Raw genomic sequence first — 21,379 nt, 5'->3', positions numbered from 1 at the left:
TGGGCTGTAATCGAGGACAGGAATGGAGGCTTTGACAAGATTCATGGCTTAGAGAGTGGGTGAAGGGGAACAAAGTCCACCACCACAAAGTGCCTCTTTGGGGTACTGGTTATTTTATGTTAGTTGATTTTAAGAAACAGCAGGTCTGGGAGAAGCTCTAAAAGTCATGTAGAGCCCTAACCAGTTTCGCTCAGTGGATAGAGCGTCGGCCTGCAGACTGAAAGGTCCCAGGTTCGATTCCAGTCAAGGACATGTACCTTGGTTGAGGGCACATCCCCATTAGGGAGTGTGCAAGAGGCAGCTGATCAATGTTTCTCTCTCATCTGTGTTCCTAGCTCTCCCTCTCCCTTCCTCTCTGTAAAAAAATTTAATAAAATATATATTAAAAAACAAAACAAAAAGTCAAGTAGAAGTTATCCTTTGTAAAAGGGTCTTTTTGAAGAAATAATTTTTGGAAGGGTGTTTCCTCATTGTATCAGGAAGTTATCTAAATTCCTAGAAACTGTTATCAATCAAAAAGGCATAGACTTAAATCTGAATAACAATTTTCCCTTGTTACTGTATTTTTTCTGGTAACTTCCCATAATTCATTCTCTATACCCAACATCTTCTTTTGTCTTTAGTTGAAGGTGGTATACCTATTATTAAAATTGAATTTTAATGTCTCAACTTGATTATTAGACAAGCTAGAAGAAACTTGAAAGGTGTAGGAAAAATTTTCCTCCCCAACAAGGGAAATGGACATTTATATGGCCTTTATTTTTAAGCCAATGCCCACGGTCTACTTTCAGTGCTCACTGTCTTGGTCAATAGCCCTTTTTCCATTTATTTTAGAAAAAAAAGTAGTGGCTACCTAAAGTACTGTGTTGAGAAGAATCCTCAGGCTTCAATGTGTGAATTAGTTATAAGGTTGATTTGATAGACCTTTGTTACCAGGAAGAACCCTTCTTTCTGGAATAAATGGAAGAAAGTGCTATTGACCAAGACAGTGAGCACTAAAAGTAGACTGTGTGCATTGGCTTGAAAATAAATGCCATATAAATTAAAGAGCTAAAATAAGATATTCTACACTAACTCACATGTTTCATGCAGAAAATTTGCCAGTGAAAATTTTTATGAAATATATTGAACGGTATCAACTTTTCATTATTTTTAGGGCCAGTGGTTTATCTGAATATATTGTTATATTCAAATGACTGTGGAAAAATGAAGCTAACACAATGTGACACAATCTGAAATTTGAAACAGAAAGCAGTAATTGCATCATTTGAGAAGGCACGTCAAAAGTTGTAAATTGCTTTTAAAAGGATGTGGATGTACTCACATCCACATTTGTTGAGAGTGCCCCTCAAAGAATCCCTTCAGTATCACTATTTTATTGCCTGGAAAGACCCCAAAATTCATTAGCCTCGGCTTTTATGTCATCAAAGACTCCTGACACATGTGATTCCTGACACACCTTCCTTCCCAATACTTAGTGTCCCACTGTTTAGAAACCTAGACCTCCACCTATTCCTGCCACATGTGCTTTGATTAAAGTGTCTTCTAATGTCTCAAAGTCTCCATCCATTAAGACTTGCACCCTGGTAACATTCTGTATGGCGAGTCCCTTCCAATAAGAATGGATGCTAGAACAGAATTTTAAACAGGCCTGCACATATGATCAATTCTTCCATTATTGGATGGGAGATTTTAAAGTGGGTTTTCTCAGAATAAACTCTATTTACTCAAGACTAGCTGGTCCTTTACACTATATGTGCTAAGACAATCCTTCTTGCTTCCTTTATGCACTCTCTTGTAAAATTCAGGTATATTAAAAAAATAAAATTAAATTTAAAAAACTAATGAAAAAGCTTTCAGGCAGAGGAAAAACATGGTAACATACTTTATAGTACTAGAGTGAAAACTAGGTTTCACTATGTTAGTGCCTATTGAATAGTGGTGGCTACGTAAAGTACTGTGTTGAGAAGGATCCTTAGGCTTCATCCATGTCCCCATCCCCATCATGAATACAACAGAGGGAATGATGCCTGCACACACCCTTTGCACCTCTGGGGAACACTGGAGCACAGAAACATGGCTTTGAATCCTACACTAGGCTCTACCTCTTCTAGCAATGTGAACCTTATCGAGATTAACTCTCTGCATCTAATGTGTCAGATGAGGTCACCTATGCTTGCCCCTCCTGGATTCAGGAGCATTAAACCAGAGGTTCAAGGGTTGGGAGTTCCTTCGTGAAGCAGGAAGGCATGGAGCAGCACTCTGCACAGAAGCTTGACATTGTTCTTCAGTATAAAATACCTTCCTTGGCATAAAACATAGATTGTGATGAGCTGAGTGGTATCCACCAAAATTCCTTTGTTGAAGCCCTAAACTCCAGCACCTCAACATGTGCCTGTATTTGGAGATATGGCCTCGAAAGAGATGATTAAGTTAAAATGAGGCCATTAGGGCAAACCTTTCATCCAGTAGCATGGTGTCCTTATAATTAAAAAAAAAAATTAGGACACACTGGAAGAGACATCTGGGATACAAGTGCACAGATGAAAGATCGGGAGAACAGAACAAGCAGTAGGCCATCTGCAAGCCAAGGAGAGAACCCGGAAGAAATCACACTGTCAACGCCTTGATTTGGGGTTTCTAGCCTCCATAGCTGTGAGAAAATCAATTTCTGTCATGTAGACCACCCAGGAGGGGTGTTTATAATGGCAACACCAACAGACTAATGGAAACAAAGTGCAGTGTCTTCCACCAACTCTATTACTATATATGTATCTGAGCCCTCTCCTACCCATTGGCTTCCTCCTCTTGCCGGGCTATGTTCTTCTCACCCTGGGAACACAGGGCTCCCTGAGGCTCAGAAACAAGAGGTAATGTTGACTGCTGACCTAGAATAATGTAGTTTTGCTTCCTGTATTGTACTTACCAGAAACCCTGCCCACACAAGGGGAATACAGACACTCCTGGGAACAGAAAGGAACAGTGTTCCCCTCTCTCCATCCAAACACATGGCTGCAAAATTACCATGCTGAACTTCCCTCAGGCATGGCCATTTCCCCCTTTTAAGGGTTTTTTTTTTTTTTTAATAAAAAAAACCACCTCAGTATTTAATAAGAAATTCTGTTGCTCACAGATGCCCCTCCCTCTCTCAAGGCTGAACTGTTTAATTGGGTAGCGAGGTAGTTAAATGTGTTATCAGAATCCAATTTAAATGGAAATACGTCCCGGCCAATTAAACCTCACACTAACCAGTACATGCATATTAGTGCTCTGAAACATTTGTTCTAGCAGTTAGATACTTTCTCTACCAAATAAACTATGCAAACAACTGCCAGCCTGTCAGGGCCTGCTGGTTTGCCATGCGACGAGCTGCTCGAGGTAAATACCCTAAGAGTTTGGGTGTCATCTTGCCTTCTAGATAGATCTCCTCCAGTTCACACCCTCTTCCAACAGGAATCATGCCCAGCTCAAATTTGGCTTGAGTTTTTTTCACTTCCCTGGGAAACAGAAGTAACATTTCTTGCAGCCTGACATCATCCTGGACTTCTTTGCCCTTTTTCTGAGAGTCCTGGCTCCCACTACGGAAGGGACAAAGGATCCTCCTTTGGTCATCTGCCCAGCCAAGGGGGATCAATACAAGAACGAGACCCACAAGTGGTGTCTCTTGGTCTAAAGAAGGCAAATGAAAGGGGTTAGCATGAGTGCATTTGTCCTGATTTGCCAACTGTTTCCCCTAACCACCACTTCCCCCTGAATGTTCCAATATTTGTTGTTGGGAAGAAGGATACAGAAAAAGTGTTAGTATTGCAAAAAAGCAAAAGAGTGATATTTTTTAAGTAGAAAGGGCTAATTAACATGGTCAGTTGGATGAGGGGGAGATATGTAAAGACTGCTGAAAATTCATTTTGTTGTTATTGTTGAATTCACTTTTTTATTATATTCTCTACATTCAGAGTTAGTAGTCAATTAAACATAGTATCTTAGAAATATTACTAGAATGCTTTTCCCATTTAAAATTACAACTCTTACCTTAGTGAAATCTTGTGCTGTGATTCCATTGTGTGGTTACTCCTCTGCATTGTAGCCAGTTGTGATCTCCTAAGACAACCACCTACCAAGGAAACTCTTGTACAGCTGAAATCAACCCTAAACTCTCTGGATGGTGGAAACAAAACCAGTTTGAATAGAAAGGATAAAAGTGAAGAAGGTGAGCTACTAATGTTTGTCTCCCTTCAAGGAGGCTTTATTAGTCAACCATTGGACTCGATTTGGGAGAAGAGATGTGAGTCACACGAAGAAATACACACCTGGGAAACCATTATCCATCTTGTCTTGACAATGTTTTCGAGAACATTGGGACAAACGCTTGTTGCTATTTGTCTGAAAACCAACACTGACATTTCTGGAACCTGGTTTCTGAAGTCCAGTTGAGTGAGGTCTCAACAAAAGATAACCAGTACTACTGAGGAAATGCTTTTGCCACAATAAACCTGTCAACAGGGTGGTCTCCACCAGATTGGGTTATCCCAAGAAGACCCAGAAACTACTTGTAACTTCCAATTGTTAGCTAAGATCCTTTCTTTTTCTCTCAGAGAAATGAGTCATTCAGAAAAGATACCAGAACACCTTGTTTAACCAAAACCATGTATTTAGTAAATACTCTAGCAGTCATATAACCTTACTCTACCTTCTTGATGAAATGCAGGATAAAGGGAGAAAATCACCTCAAATCTCCCTACCTGGAAGTCACTGATTTTTCTAGATTTTCCTTTCCCCAGATCATCTTAAATATGCCCAAGGCAAATATAGTTCTCTGTTGAAACGGCTGAGAACATTTTGTAAAGGTCAAAGACAGCAAATATTCCTACAGCCCCTACTGTTTCCAAGATAGCTCAAAGAATCTTAAGAGAGTTTTCTGTGAAGACCCAACAATTCTAAGGAGAACTATTTCTATATATCCTGAAGAAATAGGAATGTTCTGACAGTTACTAAATGGTTGCTATTGTTTTCCCTTTTAATATACTACTTCCACAATTAGATTTTGTTACTATTTGATTTGGCTATTACATTAACCTAGGAAGTAATGGTGTTTTGAAGGGTTGTCAACGGGTAAATGATGTGGGTCTTTCCAAAATCACTCTGCCAAGCAATTCAAGAAACTTGTAATGTAGAAAGTTCAACCAGGAGAAACTATTCTCTAGCACCTATTCTTCAGAGACTTTAAAAAAAGAGGTTTTAATTTGAACTTATTTTAGGAATATATTTTTTTCTAAACTAAACCTGCAAAAAGTATAAGAACTTAAAGTATTATAAAAACTGTGAGGTCATTAAATTCAGCAAAGCTTATTCTCTATTGAAATGTCTAAAGATGATCATTTAAAAATATGAATGAAATATGTGTCTTATCTAAACTTCACTACAGTTTCACCAAATACAAATGTAAACACTTAACATTGCTAACATCAGTTTCAAACATCTAAATAACAAGGTTTGGAAAAAATTTTTTTAATATATTTTATTGATTTTTTTACAGAGAGAGAGTTAGAAACATCGATAAGAGAGAAACATTGATCAGCTGTCTCCTGCACACCTCCCACTGGGGATGTGCCTGCAACCAAGGTGCATGCCCCTGACCGGAATCGAACCTGGGACGCTTCAGTTCGCAGGCCAAACTGGTTAGGGCTGAAAATTTTTTTAACATTTACCTCAGTTCCATATTTTAATGACTACTTCAGAAACTTAGAGCCCTTTAAATCCTCTAAATCAGCCCAAATACTGTAAATGATCGTTCTAAAGAAAAAAAGATTAAACCTCGTGTATTATGCAGCTCTCAAACCCAGAAGCCAGATGACTCTGGTAATCAGCATAAAAGCTCATGTCCACCCATCACCTCCCACAATGCTGCACTGCATGCTGGATTTCCCCGGGGCATTTAGAGGGCCTGAAGTTTGATGATCCCACTTGCTCTGTAGTCCCCTAATTCGTCCACAACCAACTGGCTTATTTTCAAAGATGTAACTTCCATTTACAGCTCCCAGCCTTGTACCACTATTAAGTTTAGGTGGAAAACAAAAGGTATGGCACTAAGATTTCGTTTTATGAGCCAATTTATTGAATACATGCCATGAATTCTTTGGCATCTGAAGGAAGTCAGGGGCCTATACTGTAAGAAGCAAAGGTCTGTTGAGAAGGAAGATGATGCACAGATAAAGAGCAGGTGGGCGCTGGGGACAAGGGGCACAGAGATGTATCAACAAGTAGTTCTTTCTGCGAGGTGGGGAGGAGCGCGGGGGTAGGCAGGGCTGCAGCAGATACACATAGACTCCAATTTGGATTTTCTAAAAAGTAGAAGGAAGGAATGCTTTTTTTAATATTGCAGACAGTAAGAGGTTGACTCAAATTGAAAAAGAGGGACAGTAGGAGTTTTACTGGGAAATAACCTGGGTGTCAACTCAACCACTAAGCAGTTCATGGGACCTTGAGAAAGCCACTAACTTTCCTAAGAACCTTTTAAGTTCCCAAATCAGTGTTTTGGTCATGGGTTTTCAAACCTTTTGTTATGATGACATGAGTATTTACAAAGGACTTCTGTTGCAGTTAGGATAGTATTGAAAACAGCCACGGACTTCTGCAAATGAATCCTGCCCACACCCATGCAGAATGAAAACCAGTGAACCAACTTTGGGCTTGGTCTATTCTAATCAGGCAACTCTACTACATACAGTAGCTGGAAGAGGGTTGACTGGTATTTCAAAGTTAGAATTACAGGTATTTGAATGACTGCCTCCACCTATGAGGTGTAATGGGGAAAATGAAGGGAGTCAAGCAAATAAATGCACAACATTCACCCACAGTCTTATTGGGAGCAGCCATCATCATCAGACTCAAAAAAGTATGACTTAAGGATATTAGCCCATGTTCACTGTGACAAGAGCACATCTAATCAATAAGTGACTTAATGTATCTACTGATCAAATATTTACTCCGCCCTGCATCTTCTCTATAATACATAGTTATTCATTGAAGAGCTTAGCACAACTCTCTGTAAATAATAATGAAGATGTTAATACCTTAGAAAGTTGTCCATATTACATAAGGTACATATTGGACTTCCAAGGCTTATGGAAGTCTAATATATAATAGCATTGTGGAAAGGAATAGGGCCATCAGACAAAGATTTGAATTATCTCTCTTTCTATTAGCTCTAGAATATTATGAACATTATTTCACCCTTATGGATGAAAAAGGGGCCACATACTAATACTGAGAAGCTCAGGGGTGGCCTGCATGGGATAAAATTCAATGAGAGTATATGATGTACAATAAACATCCAACAAATGTTCAATTTCATCTCTTAACTTCTCCAGATTAAAAAAAAAAAAAATTCACCAATGAAGGAAGTTTTAAAAAAGATGCAACCACCCTGTCCCAAACCTATTTTCTACAGTGAACACCTAACAGGTTAGTAAAATGTCATTTCCCTCCCAAATCCATAAGATTCAAAACATGTTTAAAGAAACTACTAAAAATGATTTAATCAAAATAAGAATGACTTTCCCTTCCCTCAACAGCATAAGCCAGTGACCAGAAGGCCAAAAACAAACCACATGGACAGATCCCTGAATTAAAGGCTGGAACTTTCTGGAGAAGAATGGATCAACCCCAAATATCTAAAATGCCAAAGAAACAGGTTTGTTTGTTTGTTTGTTTGTTTTTAAGAGACCATAGTGACAAAGTCTCCATGCAGATATTTACTTGTAAAGATTTTGTCAACAGGTGACAACACCTTTCCATTCCTACATGATTCAGTTTGTGGGAAACTGTTTCATGGAGATAGAGGGGATGTGGGAAAATGGAAGGGTATTACCATATGCGTCCTTAGAATTTTAAATATATAAATTGTATTATATCAGTCTTAATACTAATGATTATGACACTCCTTTCAAATGCCAATCAATGCACCTTGATTCAGAACACAACAAAAGCCAGTACTTTGAGGAATTTTTAAGTCTCTCCCTAACATCATACAGTGAGCCTTTTTCTGAGCTTTCCTAAGTTCCAAGGACTTTCACCTTTTTTCTTCTTCATTTTAATGCCAATTCAGTGTGGAGGCTGGGGTTGTATTAACCTACCCGCTCTAGACTTTTGAAACTAGGACAAGTGTCCTGGCCACATATTCAAGGTACCATAGGACTTAACTATGCAGCCAGGATTATCCTAAACCTCAGACTTTAATGTCCTATCAACTACTCTCTTCAAGGCACCACCATGGCCTATCTGGCAACAGGGCCTCAGAAACAAGCCTAGGAACAGCTCCAGAGGTGGAGGAGAAAGCAGAGCCTGGCTTCTCCCCACTTTATGGTGAATGTGCTAAATAAGATGGACCGAATAGGTGTGAGGCACTGCCCTAAAGTGTTTGAGGGTTTCACTTAACCCTTAACAATAGCTCCTTGTTGTAACCCAGGTTTTACAGGTGGGGACTGAGGCACAGAGAAGCTAAGCAACTGGCCAGAGTTCACACAAACAGAAAGTGGCTGAGACAAGATACTTCAATTAACCCAGTGAATCTGGCTCCAGAGAACAACTCCACACACTCCACCCTCCAGCCCATGCTTTCTAGATATCATTCTCCCTTCATAATGTACAAATAATAGCTAAAATACACATTTCAGAGAGATATCCAAAAAACAAACCAATAAATCATCCCTCATTCAAAATGAACAACCACCACAACCAAATCAATTCAACAAAGTTCAAAAAAATGTTTAAGTGGTAAGGTGAAAATACTGTGTGAGTGGTTTGCTTCCCCACACTGAACACCATTTTCCTATATTATCCTGAAGTGTTTCCTTATGCCCTGTGTCCCTGTGGTGCTAGCAGATGGTTTCTATTTCTCAATATCTGAAGCTTTCAGGAATTTATTCCTAGACTACGAAGCCTGCTCAATCACACTCTCCCCTCATGATGGACTTGACTTGGCAAGAAATCTCTGCTTTCCCTGGGTTTGTTAAAAATAAAAATAAAAAAATAATAATTAATTTAAAAAAAAAAATCAGATGCCTTTAGAAAGCCTGTTGTGTGTTTTTTTAACTTTATTTAAATCCTTAGAGTTCAGAAGAAAAATACCCTATCAGAATCTCTCAGCATCCTATTTCACCCCATTTCTGATCCCCAGAGGGAAAAGAGAATCCTGTTTAATCACAGTGCTTTTTGGGCTTGTGTCTCTTGAAAATTACAACTTAACCATATCCTGGTAAGAATTTGGCTCTATGTTGTATTTTACTCTTGATAAGACTCACTGGACAAGTTTTCTCACGTGACAGTTACCTAGATGTCTCTTTTATCAGCTGTAGAGGAAATGGCATTTAACAGAATGGCATTTCCTTTGCCAGGCAGGGAATTTCCGTGATTTTAAGATTGCCCCTCTATTTTCTCAAAAGAACTCAAATGCCATCTCTTGAGTTAATAAGCAGCCCTGGGGAATTCACTGGGAGTGGTCATCCTGGCTCCATTCAACCCACTTTGGGCAAACTCCAATGCAGTGTCTCAGAATTCCCAATATGTACATCCATAAGGCCAGAAATTCCGGATTGGGATATATTCACATCTATGAGAATGAGATCCTGTTTCTCACTGAATGCTCCCAGAGCCCTCAGATCTTGACTAATCAGCATGAAACTAAAACACAGCTCAATATACAGAAATTAGTTAGTGATGTCAATCACATGAATTATGTTGAATGTAGACTGAGAGGTCCAGGGCCCGGCCCCCCTAAGAGCCAGCTATGGTTTTTACGCACTTTTTACACAGATGTGTGGTCCTTCGTATAGCCTGAAAATAGGAATTATTATTCTAGTTGTTTTTTTAAAAAAAAAAAGGACTTAAAATCCAGAGTAAGTTGCCCAAAGTAATTTGCCCAAAGTGGCCCAGCCAGTACTAAGATTTTTTTAAAACCCAGTTGGTTTCCATTATTCTCTAGGAAACCTAAGTAGGTAAGTAAGTAAATAAACATTTCCCCAAAACACACCAAGAGTGTGCTCTTTTTTAACATTCTCACTATTCACAACTTTAAAGTCATTCATTGATATTAATCCACAATAATTAAAACAAAGAGTGTTGCATTAGGACCAGCACGGCTTCAGCGGCTTACGGTCCGGCTGGCTGGGCGGGCTTCGTGGCCCTGCGAGGATGCTCCCTAGGCTTGAGAGAGGAGGGGAGGTTATCTCAAGTCTTAAGAGACAATAAATTAAAAGATTCAGTAAGTTGAGAAAACTTACTGAAGATTCCGCATCATCTCCCCGTGTCTACACGTCTAAGTTGTTTTACCTGGTTTCCAGTTTACCAGCTAAGACTATCACTAAGATGTTAATCTTCTGATAAAGAAGGTGCAACAATGAGAAGGTAAAAAGAACTACACATAAGAAAAACAAAAGCCTAAGCAAACCAAAGCATGTCTTTCAATGAAATCTGACACCAAAGGCAAATGCTTTTAGCAATAACTGACAGGCCTTTGGGGAACATTTTCCAAACAAAATTGTACAAGAGATCACAGAAATAAGACAAAACAATTTTTATAAATCCTTTATTTAGAAGGCATTGTTTATTACCGTTTTTATAATTCAGCAGGGTTTAATATGAGTTTTTAAACTGCTAAATAAACATCTTAATGTTCTATGAAACCCATTTGTTTAGGGGTACACTGGTAGAAATTGGAAATGAGTATCTTAGTACACTAGCTAGTCTCTCTCCCTTTTACATACATATTTAGAAAGAAAATTATTTTCCAAAGACAAATATGAAGCACTATATAATAATATTCTAAACCAACTGGCTTAATTTCATATCATTAATAAGATTTATCTCATTATATATCTGGAATCTTAATTGCTTTAACAATGGTTTTGGGGTTTGCAATTTTTTTTTAAACTACAATGAAAATCATAGACATCTATTTTACAGTGATCAAATTTCACCCAAATGTAAGTTTTTCATACTCCATTTATTTTGACCATGGAAGGAAAATAGTTTTAATTTGTTCTTAACACACACACACACACACACACACACACACACACACACACACGGGCAGTGACATCTCTAAGAACATGGAGCTGAATCCCTTTGAGCTGAGCTCTTCCATTACGTTTTCATTTTTATTCGCATGATCTGGGGAGAGAAAGGGCTCTCCCCGGGCCACAATGAAAGTGCGAGCACTAGTTAAAGAGAAAAATGCCCCTGTCCACGTAGTCACTATTGAATTTTTGTCAAAAGGCCCAATTAGCTCCTTTCTCCACCTGCTAAGGCTTGGCAAAAATCGAGCTAGTTACAAAGTAAGACAACCGATCTTTTTGAAAAATTCTACTTTAAAATGATTTTGCTCAGAAAACTAAGACTCATTGAACTTGGGTTTTATTGGTATATACTTGCTATTGAATTTGGTCTGTATTTCAACTCACCTCTCCCTTAAAAACACAATCTACGGGAGGGGAGGGGGAATAAAACGTACAGAGAGCCATCTAAATCATAATCAGTCATTCAATACTAAGGAATAGAGCAGGTAACCAGGTAGCTAAAATACTAATATAGGCTCTTTTACATAAGGTCCAAGTTTTTATTAGAAGGAACAAAAGAGGTGATTTCCATTTTCCTGCCACGTGTTGTCTTATCAGGGTGTGCTGAAGTATAAAATTTTTATAAGTATATGTATCTGCAAAAAATATACTTAGCTCTATTTTATGATACACATGTTCCCTTTTAGATGGTAAACAAAGTAGCCCAAAGAGAAATCTAAAATGTCATAACCTGGATGATTCATATTGGAATCAGCCAAAAGTGTATGCATTATGGCTTCTGTTAAATATTGCCAAATAAAATAAATAAAAAGAAGAAGAACGGAATGAAGGAAGAAAGAGAAATGAACTTAACCACATTCACCCCACCAGCTGGGACAGCCTTCTCCCTTCCCAAGAGTGGATTTCCATCTCCATGGGGTTTGCCTTGGGGGATTCCTACTGAAACAATGAGGTAGGAAGCAAGAGAAAAATAAAAGGGTTAGGATCCTGACAAGGTAACCATTTTCTCTGCGCTGGGTTTTCTAGGCCATCTTGTTCCCATAAAAGCCAAGATGTCTCAATTTTTCCTAACTAGTGAGACCAATATCCCTCAGTCAAACGACCAAAAAAAAAAAAAAAATTCAGTTAATTGATGCAAATTAAGAGTGACCATTTTCTGCAGTGTTATGTTATTGGGAAAAGAACAATGGACAGTACTAGAAAGTAAAATCATAGTGTTCTCTTTTAAAAAACAAAAACAAAAAACCTTTAATCCACAATTTGCTCTCATTATAAGAACTAATCTTATTTTTTGGTCATTTTAAACCACTAAGAAAGAAAAGATGAGAGATAGCCGGATAAACGGGGAAACACACACACGGGGGCAGGGGTGGAGGGGAGACTGTCATTTTCACCCAAGGGTTTCATGCAACATTTAGGGCAACCGCCTTTGTTCCTCCACCTCGGATGGGAGTGGATGGGTGGGTGGGTGATGGAGAGATCAGACGCGGCTGCCGAGGGAGCCCTCCACGCCCAGCTCTCCCGCGCATGCGCGAGGCCAAGACAAAGGAATAGGTAATTACAGTCCCGATTCATTCATTTCGCCCGCAGCACCGGGGATCGCTTAGCCCAGGCTGTAATCCCACGGGGGCAAGGGGCCGAGGGTGCTGGTCCACACCCCTTTGGCAGGAAGACCACCTCGATCCGCTAGGGTTGGGTGGTAACCTGCCGCGTGCGTGCTGCTGGCACCGCGGGAGACCGAGGTGTGTCCACCCTGCTCCAGGTATAAAGCTGAGCTCAGCGGGGTGGAAATCACACACCCAGGGACTGTCCACCGAGTCCGTCCCCAGGCGGGAAATATCTCTGGGGAAACAGATAAGGAGCCGAGCCAAGCATTCGATGAATATTCATGAAAAGAATGCGGTCGGTCTGCAGCCGCAGGTAGTGGGTGCAATCCGGTCCAGGGATTCCGCAATTCTCCATGTTTCGGAGGTGGGTGGAGGGGAGGGACAGGAACCGGGGCGTCGGGTTTCAGGGTTCGTGCTTGAGGCAAAAACCTGCTAAACCCCAAATCTGTGCTCACAGAGGGGCCGGGCAGGCCGTTCGGGGGGCCAAGCTCGGTCAGGTTCAAGATCACACCCTCTTTCTTGGCTAGGGCTGAAGACTCCAAAAAATGTAAATGCTTGGAGGGGCCCACAGGTTAGCGGGGAAAGCAAGGCAGCCCCGTCCATCCGAGGCTGGGGCTCTGATCCGCTCGGATGGGCTTCTGCAGGCACGTTGTCCTGTGGCCCCTGCATTCCTTGGCCACTCGGAGCCAAGATTCAGGAGTCCCACTGGCCAAGGAAACCCATTTGATAAAAGCCAAAAGCCACCTCCTCCCTTCCCTTCCTCCGATCAGACCAGATTCCCCGGGTTCTCTGCCCCCTCGCTCCCGCCCCGCCCCACCCCCACCTCCATTCTCACTGCTGCGCCCCTCGCCCCGGGCGCTTTCCTCCCGCGGTGGACGGTTCTGATGACAGACACGCTCCCTTCAGCCCCACAAACCCGGCTTTTGGGGACTCAGAGGGCTAAAAGGGTTTCTGCATTCGGCATTTTTTTCCCCCCAATTAGCAGCTTCTCTCCCGCTAACCACCATCATCCCGCCCCAACTTCGTGGATCAGACTCGCCATCCCTCCCCAATACCTCCCCCACCACCACCACCAATCCTTTCCACCAAGTGCGTGGCTGCAGCCTCACCTGGGGGGGGGGGGCAGGGAGCTGCACCCCACATCCCCGAAGTGCGATGGAGCCCTCGTGGAGGACCCCATGCCGGTTGGAAGGACCCCAGGCCAGGCGTTGCCTCACCCGGCCCTGCACCCCCACCCCCACCCCAGCTGCAGGCGGAGCGGCAGGGAGGGCCTGGGGAGCCGGCAGGGAGGGCCTGGGGAGCCGGGCGGGGTGCAGCGCGGGGAGACAGAGACCCCAGGGTCCTCGGCTCCTCGGGTGGGTCTGCGGTGTCCACGGGGCCAGGGCCACCTGGACGCGCCTCCTTACCGGCTCTGGGTGCCTGTGCCGCCCCTGGGGGAACGGTGCCGCCGAGGGGCCGGGTCGCTGGTGTCGTCTCTCCCGCTGGACGGACGGCGGAGGCCGAGGCGAGGAGGGAGCTGGAGCGCTGCCGCCGCCGCCTCGCCGCTGCCGCTACTGCCGCCGCCGCTGCAGCCGCTGCATCTCTGGCGCTGCTCCCCCTCCCCTTCCTGCCCAGCGCCCTCCCCCGCCGTCCCCAGCCCAGCCTCCCTCCGCTCCCTCCCCTCCCCTCAGCCCGGCGCCCCGCCCGCCTCCCCTCAACTCCCTCCACTCTGTGCGCTTCCCAAGTCCCCCCCTCCCCTCGCCCCTTCTCCATCCCCATCCCGGTGCACCCCTCCTCTCCATCCCTGTACCCCTCCCTCCTGCTTCTCTGGATCTGCCCTCTCTCTGGGTTTCCCCCTCGCTCCCACCCCTCTCCATTCTGGGGCCCACCGCCCGGTGCCTCCCCTCCCCCCTGCGCTGGGCTGCCCCTGGTGGGTGGGTCTCTCTCTCTCTCTCTCTCTCTCTCTCTCTCTCTCTCTCTCTCTCTCTCTCTGGCTGGATAGAAGTGCTCCGGCTATCGATCAGACGTATGGGGCTGCCTGGAGGGGATGAATCATGCCCCCTGCCACCTGCTACCCTGCTCAGCACCCCATTCCCGCCAGCTGGCGACATGGGCTGAGATGCTTACGCCCTGGCAGACAGTGAGGCTGGGGGTGACCCAGTGGCTTCCCCTCAGCCCTTAAAGACAGATGTCGGCGAGGTGGAGGGGGACCCCCATCGCTGGCACTTCGGGGAGTTGCCCTGGGTGGGCGGCTCCCGCGGCCCCAGGTGGAGCCAGGACCAGCACGGCTTCAGCGGCTTACGGTCCGGCTGGCTGGGCGGGCTTCGTGGCCCTGCGAGGATGCTCCCTAGGCTTGAGAGAGGAGGGGAGGACGAGAACCCGAGGAAAGGAGCCATGGGGATTTGGTGTCTGAGTGCCTGTGATTCAATGGAGGCAGCCCGTTCTGGGGAGACTGGGGGAGCCGAGGCCACCCGCCCAGGAGCCACCAGTCACAGGGGGGCCAAGTGGGGAGTCCCTGGGACCGCCACCTGGTTGGACCCCAACCAGAACACAAATTACGACCAGGGTGGGGAGAGGTGCTCACCTAGCTTATCTGTTGGCAAGAAGCAAATACAAAAGATAACACGATATGGCTTACAAGGTGGCTCTGGCCTTAGACAGCCGGTTTTTACCTCCCTGCACACCCCGCTGGAACTCTGGAACTTTCATTCGCGGCATTCTGGCGCCCTCTGGCCGTGTGTGGATTGCTCTCACGCTCGCCTGTATCCCAGCAAAGAAAGGACTGAGTGGCAGGCTTTCCTCCCCGGTGGATCTGCCCTCCTGACCTGGGCCTCCATTCCATTCAGGGACAAGGGTGTCCTCCAACATCCGGACGACAAAACGCATGTTTAGGGGGACCGACGCCAAAGGCAAGTGCATCCGCATTCAACTTGGAAAAGGTAAGCCTATCCTTGATTAACAGGGGGGAGAGGGGAACACGACTTACCCGAATTCAACTGCATTTCAGTGGGGTGGCCATGGCAACCCAGGACTATGCTAGAGGTTTGCAGTGGAAATACCCACTGAGCAGGTATTTACAGCTTACATGCGGCTGCACCAAATGAGACAAATGCATGCAAGCTGGAAATGTTCACATTTTTAACCAAAGATCGGTAAGAAAAAAGTAGGGATTTTGATTTGTGTTTTTTCATTTTTTCCTCTGTTAGCCATTTAAATGAATAACAAATACATATCATACAAGAACAGGAAAGCAAATTGCAACTAGGGTTGCCTTCAAGCTATTTTACTTATTTGAATATAAATATTGATTCATAAGTTAATATGTTCAATATGAGTCCCTCATTCCAGCACACTATCTATGAAGCTAGATGCAAGGTTTCTCAACCTCCGGCTGATCATTTTCTGTTGTTGGGGGCTGTCCTGTTTACCGTGGGGTGTCTAACATCATTGCTGTCCTATCCACCAGTTACCTACCAGTCACACACACCACCACCACATACGTTCCATAGTTATGATAATCAAAAATATCTCCTGGCATTGCTAAATGTCCCCTGGGAGGCAAAAGTCACCCCGAGTTGAAAAATACTGGGCTAAAAAATCTTAAACCATTGTGAGCAAGTCTCTGAGTTTTTACCCTGTCCTATTAGGTGAGCATTTGCAATTTTATACTCAAGGCATTTATTGAGTATATTTGTTGGGGTATCATTTAGCATTTCATTTTTAGCCCTGTGATCTTCCAGGCACGTAAATCTTCTTACAGTTAGTAAATATATATGGTCTTATTGTGTGTTCATAATATATATGGTCTTATTGTGTTTGCATGATAGCAAGCCACTGGATGTTATGTTCTGTATTCTCTTTTATCAATTTTTCAAAAAGAGACAACATAAAAATTAATGTTTGGTGTACCTTCGGTGCTTCTGGCTAAATTTTCACGATGAGGAAGACAAGCCTTTCAAGGGTGTGATTGGAATACAGGTCACGGGTTTCCATTGAAATGAGAGGCAAAAGCTTACACCAGGGACTCTGTGGTCTCCTCAGTTTTGTCTTCCATCACATTTAGCTGTCCTCTTAAGATATCTTTAAGGCATTCTGCTTTAATTAAATAATGATGAAACTGGCTGACAATGCTATTAGCTTAAAGAATGGAACCTTTTCCAGAACTTATAAACAGGTATTAAATGGTAGGCAAACTGTTTCATTGCAATACAGTACTCTATAAAGTCCAATTTGATGATATTTTTAGTTGCCCATCTAAGATCTTTTGAAAAACACACCTAAGGAATTAATGACTAAGCATTTGAAGCTCTGTAGTCTAGAAAATGGTTTATATTAACTAGCGTTGATGTCACTGCCTGTTGAGATTATGGACTTGGGGGCACATATTAAAGATGCAAGTTCTAATAAATTGAGTTACCTTTCAACATTATATCATGAAAATAAAAACTGTTTTACTCTCCAAATGAAATAAACATATTTAAATATATCGAAGCTGGACATTCTGGGTTATGAAGTGAATTCCATTGTCATTTTCAATTACCTACATAATTGGTTTTAGTGAATCTTGGCCTGCACTATGAAAGTATTTATCAAAGAGGATATATTATTCAGTGACAACTGATTTTGATAAAGTATTCACCATAGAATTACTTGCAATATAATGGACTTTTCATCACCTAAGCTACTAGTCAGTTTAGCAAAACTTTGGTGTGTGTTCGCCTTTTCAAATAGTCCCTGGTATGTGTCAGTTGAGAGTCCACAATAATCCTTTAGAGCTCATCTCACCTCCAAAACTCACCCACAACTCCCCTTTCCTATTTCCCATATCACCCACTGAGGCCTGGCATCCTCCTCAGCTCCCCATACTGTCCTACTAAATAGTAAAAGAGGGTTAAAGTCCCCAATAAAAGATGCAGAACAACATGAATGAAGCAAAAGCCTAGTGACAGCACTGTCACCCCAGTGTTACCCCGGCCACCTTTGCTGGGCATTGTCCTGGCTGGCTCTAGTTTAAGGCCAGTGAATTAGCTCGGACACCCTAGACCCATGCAGAGAATTTAACAGATGTAGCTCTATGGTAAGTGTTGACTAGAGGACTGAATTGCTGCAGTTTGCTCACAAGATCTCATCTATAAATTGAAAGCTCAAGGCCAGATAGCTGTCTTCACTAAATATACAGCTTTTCCCCACTAAATATATTTATAATTTTAATCAAAGACAAATATTGAAATCTGTATAGTCTTTATTCCATCTTTTCCCTTCTTACAACTACCTTTCCTTGTCCTACCTCTTCCTCCCCCCTCCCCTCCTTATTATAGTCTCGTCATTCACATAGCCAAGAGAAAGGACTCCTCAGGTTTACTCAGCCATTCCCAAGCAGGACAGTGGTAACATCTGGAGGCATTTGGAAGGAAGGGAGCATAAGAGGGCAAAGTACCACTGGCCTCCGATGGATAAAGATCAGGATGGCTATGGAGCATCCTACAATGCACACAGAACAGCCCCACACCAGACAGTTATCCAGTCCAAAATGTCAAAATGAGTGGGAGAAACCTTCGCTTCAAAGCCCATGCAGTGGGGAAGCGCCTGGGTTTTGTGCAGTGCTGTCCGGGGAATCGCTGATTGCTGTGGGGCAGGTGTCTTCAGCAGGCAGCTGGTTTGGAGGCACAAAGACAGAGCAGAGTTCTCCTCTGCCCAGGGGCCTGCTTGGTGCCCTGAGCTCTCTACTGGGCCTGCTGTGCGCCCTGAGCCCTTTAGTGACCACCTTCCTGGACCGGAGCCCACATCCAGGCAGTCCCCCGAGAGCAGTGCCACAGGCTGACACCAGGGAGTGTGAGTTCCACTCTGTTACTACACGCTGAGCCACTGGAGGAAAACAAATTAATCTGGGTTCCCTGTTTCACGTTCCTCTTTGTGCTCCGTGAAAGGAGAGCAGGGAACCTGAGCAAACATGTGTTTACTACGAAGCGTTGGCCTTGAAATGGAAGGAGCAGCCTGGCCTTGGCACAAACACTAGGAACATATTTGCCCAGGATAAAAGGCGGATCAAGAGCAACCTTAGACTCTGCCTGAATAGTTCTCATTCCCAACTCCATTCTCCCTGCCATCGACCCCCATTTCCCCACCTACGTCTTCAGCCCCAAAGCACTTTCTCCACCCCCAGGGCTTTCTATTAAGAAAAGACACAAAACCAGCGATGGACGGATGTTTGCCTCACTCACCAGCAAGGGCCCTTTCCAGGCAGCGCCTACCTGTTTCCATGGACACAGGGCCTGCGATTAGAGTGAGGAAGCTCGGTGTTGGGAAAACAGTCCTTAATACTTCAGCTGCCCTTCCCCCGTAACCCCCACTAAACCCCTCAAAGAACAAGTGACCTTACAGTGGTTAAAGAATGCTGTAGAACAATTGTTCACATGGCTGTCGTCCTGAATACATGAGATTGTAGAGGTTCCGGTGCTCGATAGCTCTGTCTTGCCCCATTCCTTATTACTACCCCGTTCTACCCTATTCTCTCAGATCAGCCCTTGCTGGTAATTAAAATGGTTTTAACTGAACTCCAGTGCAGGGAATGGCGCCCAAAATAAATTGGTAAATGCACGAGCACGTTGCCAAACAGAATGCAGAGGATGCATCATTTTGGCTGTGAATTAGTGAGGGGTACTGTTTTCCCAATGACTTCATGTGCAAAAGCTGTCCAAATTCCCACATCTGCTTAGCTCTGCTCTGTGGCAAGACTCCCAAAGACTTGCAGATGCTTGCCCTAGCCAGTTTGGTCCAGTGGATGGAGCACTGACCTGTGGACTAGATGGTCTTAGGTTCAATTCCGGCCAAGGGCACATGCCAGGGTTGTGGGGAGGGGGAAGGGGGGGCGGCAGGGAGGGTGAGCAGGAGGCAGCCAGTCCATGATTCTCTCTCATTGCTGTTTCTATCTCTCTCCCTCTCCTTTTCTCTCTGAAATCAATAAAAGAAATATATTAAAAATAAATTAATTAAAATTTTTAATAAAAAGACTCACAGATGCCAGAACCCAACTGCACTCCAATCCCAGGAGCCTCCTCAGGTAAGCTCAGCTCAATGTCAGAAAGAAGCACTTCTCGCCAAACCAAAAAAAGTAAGATAGTGAGAAAGGAGAGAGCCAAGCTTAAAGTGTACTAAGGGACAAGCTGGCATAAACAGTTGAAGATATCTAAACAAACAAACAAAAAAGACACAGGCAAAGCAGCTATTGTGTCAGCAGCTTTCAGGGTAACCCAGTGCCATCTATGAAAAGGAAGCAGCCTGTCACAGGGATCAGCCATGGTATTTGACACAGAAAATCATGGTTCTTGTCCCTGTTCCTAAAGGACTTGGAACAAAATTAAAAAAAATAATGATAATAGTAAAGCAATTTCATTGCAATGAAAACATTTATTTGATCAAAATCGAACAACAAAGAAAAATGTCAAAAACAACTTTTTAGGTGCCTAAAGCAAGTTGGTGAACAGATGGTACGGAATTGTCCCATTGTGCTCTAAATCAACACCTGGGGAAGTGTCTGCAGGATTTTAGCCCCAACTGTTGTTCTCACTGAGAACTGGAGTCATGCCAGAGGTGGGATAGGTTGCTCAGCTTTCCAACACCATGAATGAGTGTTTTTGCTATGACCATTCATTACTTTGAGAAGAATATATAATTTTGTACGTTGTTCAGGAGACCTGTTCTAGGCTGAGAAATCACTGCTTAGAGATTGCCTCCTCGCCAGCTTTCTCTGCACTCTGTATTTGAACACTACATTTCTGTTTCTTGCATTTTCCGCTTCTTCACCTTTAAATGAGTGGAAGAAGAATGTGGCCTTGGCCCTGGCACTCTTTGGGCTGTTGGCCCAGGTCTCTGAGGCACCCACTCTCATCCACTTCTAATGCCAAAGACCTCCCCACTCTTGATGGCAAGAGCAAGGAGATGTTAGCCTATAATTAGCACCTTTGTACCATCCATAGGTAAACTTACTTTTTGCATTGATGGGCCAGTAATCAACACCAAGTTCTGTTCTCTATACAACATTGGTTTTTGTCTTTCTCGATCTATCTGAATGATCTAATGCACAGCTTTGCTGCTGAATCAAAGGCACTTAAGCATTTTATCTTCTATGGAAGGCCAATTAACTTCCTTTATGTTGTTTTTTTTTCTCCTAATCACGCTACTGTGACAACTTTAAACACATAGTTCTCATCTTTTAAAATATTTTCTCAGTTTAAGTTTCTAGCAGTGGGATCCATCAATCATTGTTATGCTGATTTTTATGGTTTCTGTCTTCCACTGAGATTTTAAAATTCGGTGCAACCAGAAAAATTTAACAAAACCTGTTCCCCCAGCAACAACGCCAGTACATGTCACATAAATGTTTAGGTGCAAAATGGTTTTAAGCTGCATGTATTTAATGACCGAGAAGAATTGACTTTGTTTCTCCAATCCTGCTTTACTGTTTAGGTTTCTTCTGGAAAAACTGATTCCCTTCTTACAGATTAGTCCTCTGACATCTGCTGAACTCTATTGGACTATGACCAGGAGAAACAGAACATCTTAGTGGCTGAATTGACAAGCTTGATTTTTAGTTAGTAATGGTTTCGAATCCTAATTTTCCTTCCACTTTCTAGTTGTTGTTGTTTTTTTTTTTTTTAAACATAATCCTTCCTGATTTTTAGCCTTAGTCTTTTTCATCTGGAAAATGGGAAAATTCCAACC

At 43.2% G+C, this 21,379-nt stretch overlaps 1 protein-coding gene across 1 annotated transcript in view; it reads right to left on the bottom strand.

Moving 5' to 3' along the window:
• BASP1 (brain abundant membrane attached signal protein 1) overlaps window positions 1-14,237 on the bottom strand; it is a 42,995-nt gene extending 28,758 nt beyond the window's left edge. The window contains exon 1 of the mRNA XM_036410336.2: window positions 14,086-14,237. The gene's annotated coding sequence lies outside the window, so the exon portion shown is untranslated. The remainder of the gene's footprint in view (window positions 1-14,085) is intronic.
• Window positions 14,238-21,379: the final 7,142 nt, after the last annotated feature.

Source organism: Pipistrellus kuhlii, unplaced genomic scaffold, assembly GCF_014108245.1.
Source record: "Pipistrellus kuhlii isolate mPipKuh1 unplaced genomic scaffold, mPipKuh1.p scaffold_m20_p_4, whole genome shotgun sequence".
Classification (NCBI taxonomy): Eukaryota; Metazoa; Chordata; class Mammalia; order Chiroptera; family Vespertilionidae; genus Pipistrellus; species Pipistrellus kuhlii.
This window is presented reverse-complemented; position numbering and strand designations above follow the sequence as displayed.